The sequence below is a fragment of the Gekko japonicus genome, unplaced genomic scaffold (genome assembly GCF_001447785.1).
Source record: "Gekko japonicus isolate JY-2015 unplaced genomic scaffold, Gekko_japonicus_V1.1 scaffold769, whole genome shotgun sequence".
NCBI lineage: Eukaryota > Metazoa > Chordata > Lepidosauria > Squamata > Gekkonidae > Gekko > Gekko japonicus.
The window spans coordinates 596,674-603,193 of record NW_015175993.1 but is presented as its reverse complement, the minus strand read 5'-3'; the positions used below and the strand labels follow the sequence as shown (position 1 = coordinate 603,193).

General features: G+C 43.3%; 1 protein-coding gene across 2 annotated transcripts in view; it reads right to left on the bottom strand.

The window, feature by feature from the left end:
• The window catches only part of LOC107123193 (arf-GAP with GTPase, ANK repeat and PH domain-containing protein 1-like), a 440,455-nt gene that overhangs the window by 22,532 nt on the left and 411,403 nt on the right, over positions 1-6,520 (bottom strand). The window lies entirely within an intron of this gene.

The following is a 6,520-nucleotide window of genomic DNA, read 5'->3' as shown; positions in this document are numbered from 1 at the left end:
ACGTCCAGGCCTCCCTGTCTGCCAGGTGATTTTGAGGGGGATTTCAACGGCAGGCATCTTTTGGGGGTTTGAGTCGGGGGGGGGGGATCTGGGATTTGCCAGTCAGGCTCAGTGTAATGTGGCATGTAACAGGGATGTCCATCAGCAATGCGCTTTACAGTGCTTCTTCCTGGGGATGTGGCTCTCACACCGCATTAAGAATACCATAACAGTCGCTGATGTGATCTGCTTTGGAACATATCGCATCATAAACATATGAAAGGAAAGAAATGGAGCTTTTCCTCTGCTCATCATCGACCATAAAACGGATAAGCGTTCCAACTTACAAGCGCACAAATGCCTTTTAAACAATGAGGCTGAAAATCCAAGTTCCACTCAGGAGCTAATAAACCTTGCGCGAATTATACCTTTTTATTTTTTATTCTCCCCCCCCCCCCCAGGGAAGCCGCGAACTAGAACTTCTGTTGCCATCCAACAGGTTGCAAGAGAGTAATTGGGCGGAACCGGAATGCAACCTCAAGGGTCCAAGCTTCTGTCTGATATTTGCCCGATGAGGTATGAGCAGCATTTATAACGGGAAGCAAATAGGAACGACTGTGCGGCATAGTTCTTAGTTTGGCATACTGTGCTGCTAGGAAGAAATTAAAAGTTGTGGTGTTGAGGCACTAAAAAGTTAGGGTATTTTTTAAAACAGAGTGATAATTGTGTTATAATGTTGATGTCTGACGTTGGAAGCCGCTAATTGTCTGAGGACAGATGCCCAGCACTGTCAACAAGAAGAGGATTCTAAGACTCGGTGCTAAATAAATTTATTTAGTCATGACAATTTTCACGGGGCTTGCTTCTGTGGTAGTGTACTTAGCGGAATGGTCTGAGATTGCTGCAAACAATATGTTTGAGGAGATGGAGGAAGAAATTAGGATTTTATGGTTTAATTGCCTATAAACTCAAAATGAACAATGATTTAAAACAGGCTTTAAAGTCAATTTATATGAAACAGAAACTATATTCCTAGCTGATGCGTACCAGAGGAAAAGATACGCTGACGCTTAGGAAGTATTTCCGCCCAAGCCTTCATATGAATTTAAATAGTGTTCTGAAACAGGTAAAAAAATTTCCACTGGTGAAATCCATGACCCCTTTCTTTCCTTCTTTTTTTGTTCTGTTCCCTACTGCATAGCCTCTTCAGGGCACCATTTGGAAACCATTTAAAAAGATAAAATGCTTCTAATCTGTTACCAATTAGAAGAAACATGTGAATATTATTTTCTAATTTGAGACTCGAGTGCGTCTCAAAACCACAGAGAAGTAATTGAAATAATTACATCTCCTTCTGAATATTTCTATTATGCTCTCGAAACAAGAGTGTGGGCACTTCTTTTGCCTGGTGTGCCTGAGGGTTGAATGTATCAATAAGTACATCAAAGCTCTGCCACATGAACTGGCACAAAATCATAATTCCTACAAAGTGCATACATTGGTTCATGGCAGCTGCAGCCTCAGGGCTGCCCAGATGATTAGCTAGTTCCTAATAGTCCCTTGTGTGCAGACGTGGAGGACTGAGCTGGACAGCAGAGGCAAAAGTAAAACGGGTAAACATTCAGCCTTTCCATTTGCCTCGTGCATAAGACTAGTTTTCAGGGACCCAATGCCCTAAAACCTTACCGCTCCCCTAGAACGCCACCCATGGTATGGGCTCACCCTGCCAGTGGCACAATGACGCAATGGTACTGCAGATTGATGGACTCACTCCTGAAAATGGGTATATTTTAGAGGCTGGCAGGAACAATGGTGGTGGCAGTGGTGGTAGAAAGTGCCATCAAGACACAGCTGACTTACAGCAATCCTGTAGAACAGGGGTGTCGAACTCATTTGTTTTGAGGGCCGGATCTGACATAAATGAGACCTTGTTGGGCCGGGCCAGGTGTGTCATAAAGTGTAATGCCAGGTAGCGGAGATATAAACTTTATAAAGGACACAAACACAGAGGTTTTTTTTAACTTAAAATAAAAACATGCTTAAAACATTGGCACTCTTGCAATATTTTGTTTATTTAACAGTGTCTGACACCTCTTGCTCTGAATTACTGCATCAAAATGTCTGTGCTGTTGCAATCTTGAGTATGCCGTTCAGGTGTGTAAGCTGCAAACCTACGATGCAGCAGCAACAGCAGCAGAACTGGAAGAAGAAGGAAAAGACAGCCAGTTTCACTGCAGGCCTGATAGAAGGCCTGGGGGGGGCGCGCGCTAATCTGGCCCTGGGCCGCATGTGTGACATCCCTGCTGTAGAGTTTTCAAGGCAAGAGACCTTCAGAGTTGGTTGGCCATTGCCTGCCACTGCACAGCTGACCCTGGTATTCCATCGTAGTGTCCCATCCAAGTACTAACCAGAACCAGCTCTGCTTCGCTTCCGAGATCTGACAAGATTGGGCTGTGTTAGACTGGCCAGGTCAGGGTATGAAGGAACAACAGAATATGCTAATAAATGAATAGTGTGTTACATGTTACTTAGGATCCTTCAAGAAGCCAAATGACAGCGCTGCCAATTGGGTGACAATTCAGGAAAGGGATGCTTTAGAATCAGTTTCCACATTCAGATTTACACCTTGACTTTTGTCGCAGACTCGCAGCATTCTCACTGCTCTCACCTGCCAGAGCAAAAGTGCATTTGCTGCCTCTGTCATACAGTTGCCTGTTTCCCCTGCATGGAATTCAGTCCCTTTGGGTTGCTGCTTAAATGGCAAATAATAGCCTTAACTATAGTATTAACCCTGCGTGGGGTCAACTTTCTTACACACAGTACTTGGAATTTTGCATATTATATTGCTAACTACAATAGCCAAGTATTCCACGGATGGCTTTTTTTCAAAATCATATTGAAGTTTCTATCAATGCAATAACATGTGGGAACCAGTGTTCCCTCTAAGCTTAGCTCGTGTGAGCTAGCTCAGTTTTTTAGCCTCCAACTCACAGATTTTTGTCTTAGCTCAGGAAGGATGGCTCCAGAACGAACTGATTTATGTAGTAGCCAAACTGCTTGCTCACAACTTTAATGCCAGTAGCTCACAAAGTAGAATTTTTGCTCACAAGACTCCACAGCTTAGAGGGAGCAAAACTACCTTCTACATTCTTCTCTACAACACTAGACTTTAGCAGAAATTAGCAGCTTCCTTCACCATAGAAAAGAATCAAAGTATGAACATGCTGAACTTTAAACTTCTGATTATTCCTGAAGATTATTTTAGTATTTTTAGAGATTTTTGTTGACTGATTACATTTAAGCATGAAAAATGCTCCACTCCTTTTGCTTTTTTTATTTTTAAAAAAGACACTGATTTTGTCTCTGAGGGTCAAACTACACGTTATATCTTCTTTTGTGTTCATTTCCAGATACATCTTTTTCCCTTTTCCAAATTCAGCCAGTGGGGCTTCTTGGCTGCTTTTTCAACATGGAGCAACAGGGGTATGATCAGCTGGGGGGGGGGAGGAGGCATTCCTAGTAAGAAAATGGCAGGGCAACAAAGTGTTACTGACCCCCCCCCCACTACCCCTGCTGGACGTATTTGCAAAAGAAAAACATCCTTTATATTCCAACTTAAGATGTCATTTCATTTTACCATGCTTGGTGAATTTCTACGATTCTAATAGAAGCAGGGTGGTCCCCCTTCCTTCTCTTAGATCAAAATCCTTATATAACTTTGGATGTTGCAATTTTTTAAAATTCCTTTTGTATTTTGGGGAAATAAATAGAGATTGCTGATGAAATCTCAGATTGTTATACTGCTCAAGGCACTGAGCCATAGAGCTTTTATTGGACAAAGGAAAAGAAACACAATATTGTAGAAAAAACCCGGAAGATGATGTAACATGGGGTTTGAGCCTGAGATTCAAAAAGCTATATTCACTTCCAGAATGTGATTGTCTAAGGTCCACATGGGACCTTTATTCAAAAGGTCCCCTTTCCAGCTATCTGATCTGACAGTATGGTGTGGTTCAAACTTTAAACAGCATGATCTCTGTGGATACAATTATGGTCTCCTCTACTGAATAGCTGAAGGGAACCCAGAGATTCTCAGATTTCCTTAAAGTATATATTTTTAAACATCCTGAGAGGGTAGGATCCACCAATCTGCTCATACGAGGGTTTTGGATCTTACCTGTAAAGTTCTACATGGCTTGGGGCCAGAGATAGGGTTGCCAGCCTCCAGGTGGGGCCTGGAGAAGATGGGGAATGCAAGGGAACCCTCAACACAGGAGGCAGGAAATAGTCAGTAGGAATGGGAGTTCAGGCCCCGGAACTGCAATGTGCTAATAACTTGTCACGAATTCAAAGACTTACTTTGGTTTTTTTTTTTTTTAAAAAAAATTAAGCCCGTAAAGACTATTACATTTCATGAGATTTTGATTTCTCAGCTCTCAGTCGCCAACTTGTTTAATTCGGTAGGGCCTTCTGTCTACAAAACAAACACAGCCGCAAGATGCCTGTAGCCTTAGAGAATGACCATGGGCATTTTTAAGTTCTAACCTCTCGACAAGGGTGGAATGCACTTTCTCCCCTGACGGGCACTGTAATGAGAACCAACTGTCAATCACAGCTCCATCAGGGTGGACCGACTTCCACTTCCTGAGTCAATTTATTAGATTCCCAGAAGCAAACAGGACTTCTTCCTTTTCAGCTCTGTCTTTAGCGGAGCTGTTCAGGAGGAGTGGGTATCCGTCCTCTTCCTGCTGGGTGCCTTTTGTCTCTGTGGCTAACTCATGAGAGCCACTTCCTGAGTCTACCCACCTCTTCTGTCTTGAGCCTGCCAATGTTTTCCCTTCCTCTGCTCGGCTCAGCTCATCGATGCCACACAAAACCTACAAACTGTTTGCAGGCACTGACTGACAAGAAACACCCTGTTAACCCTTTCTCAAGGATGGGTACAATGGACTGTATGATCATGCAGGATTTCTCATTCTTTTCCATCCCGTCAGCTTGTAGAAATCTGAAATACATTTTCTACTATTTGCTTGCCAGGACTTTAATTTCGCCACAAATTTCTGCTGTACTTCAGAGTTTCTATTTAGAGCGTATCTTTCAAGCAAAGTTAGTATTAGGGTGGCCTTCCGACCCTCCATAATCTCTTAAGGCTGCCAAGGAAAGTTTGTTGATACAATGATTTGTATCGTGGTTTAGTTGGTTGCTTTAATTCCTGCTATTCTACTGACGTGGTTTTACATTTACTCCCCCCTCTGCCATGGACGTTTTCTGGGGTGAGCCTGGGCCAATAACACACTCTCAACCAAACCTACCTCACAAGGTTTTTGGGAAAAAATGAAGGGGAGGAAAATGATGTAAGCCACCTCGGGAGAAAGGCAGGGCATAAATGAAGCGAGTAAGTAAATAAATGACTTATGCGGTTTATGAATTTTAATTTTTTGCTCTTGTTCTTTGTATCAGTTCTCCCAGATTAGAGTCCGTACACTACACCAAACTGGCTCTCCAAAAAAAAAAAGCTAAGCTCCCCAAAAAAAGCTAAGGTGTGTTCCTAGCCTCGTTGCTAGAATATTTATCATGAGAGGGCACGAATACAGTATGTGTAAGCATCCGTTTGCCATGTCTCTATCAGCTGAAGTCCTGAGACTTATGGGGGGGAGGGGCTGGTGATGTCTATCTAATAGCAATTTTAATAGAAGTGCTTCCAGAAGCCGTTGGGCGGTGACGCTCTGGTTTTTGGGCAAAACTCTATGATTTGTAGCTAATTCTACCATAGAGTTTTGCTCCAAATCCAGAGCGTCACCACCCGATGTCCCCAGCATGCCGTCACTTCCGGGTGACGCAGGTACATTGTGGAGCTCCTTCCCACCCCTGGAAAGTTCCCTCACACTCCCTGCCAGTATGTCATCAGGACCTGGCAACCCTATGTGGGTTATTTATGCTTCTTGGAAACTACCTCATACAGTAACTGAAGGAATGATATTAATGGTGTTTTTTGTTAAAGAAGAAGAAGAGATTGGATTTATACCCCACCCTTCACTACCCAAGAGAGTCTCAGAGCGGCTTACAAACTCCTTTCCCTCCCCCTCCCCACAACAGACACCCTGTGAGGTAGGTGGAGCTGAGAGAGCTCTGACAGAAACTGCTTTTTTCAAGAACAGCTGTGCCAGAACTATGGCTTGCCCAAGGTCATCCAGCAGGTACAAGTGGAGGAGTGGGGAATCAAACTCAGTTCTCCCAGATTAGAGTCCGCACACTTAACCACTACACCAAACTGGCTCTCAAAAAAAACAAAAAAAAACAAAACAAAACCCTAAGCTCCAAAAATAAGCTAAAGTGTGTTCCCAACCTCGTTGCTAGAATATTTATCGTGAGAGGGCACGAACACAGTGTGTGTAAGCATCCATTTGCCATGTCCCTATCAGCTGAACTCCTGAGACTTATGGAGGGGAGGGGCTGGTGATGTCTATCTAATAGCAATTTTAATAGAAGTGCTTCCAGAAGCCACTAGGTATGTACTTCACAGAATCTGTGTGCAGTGAGA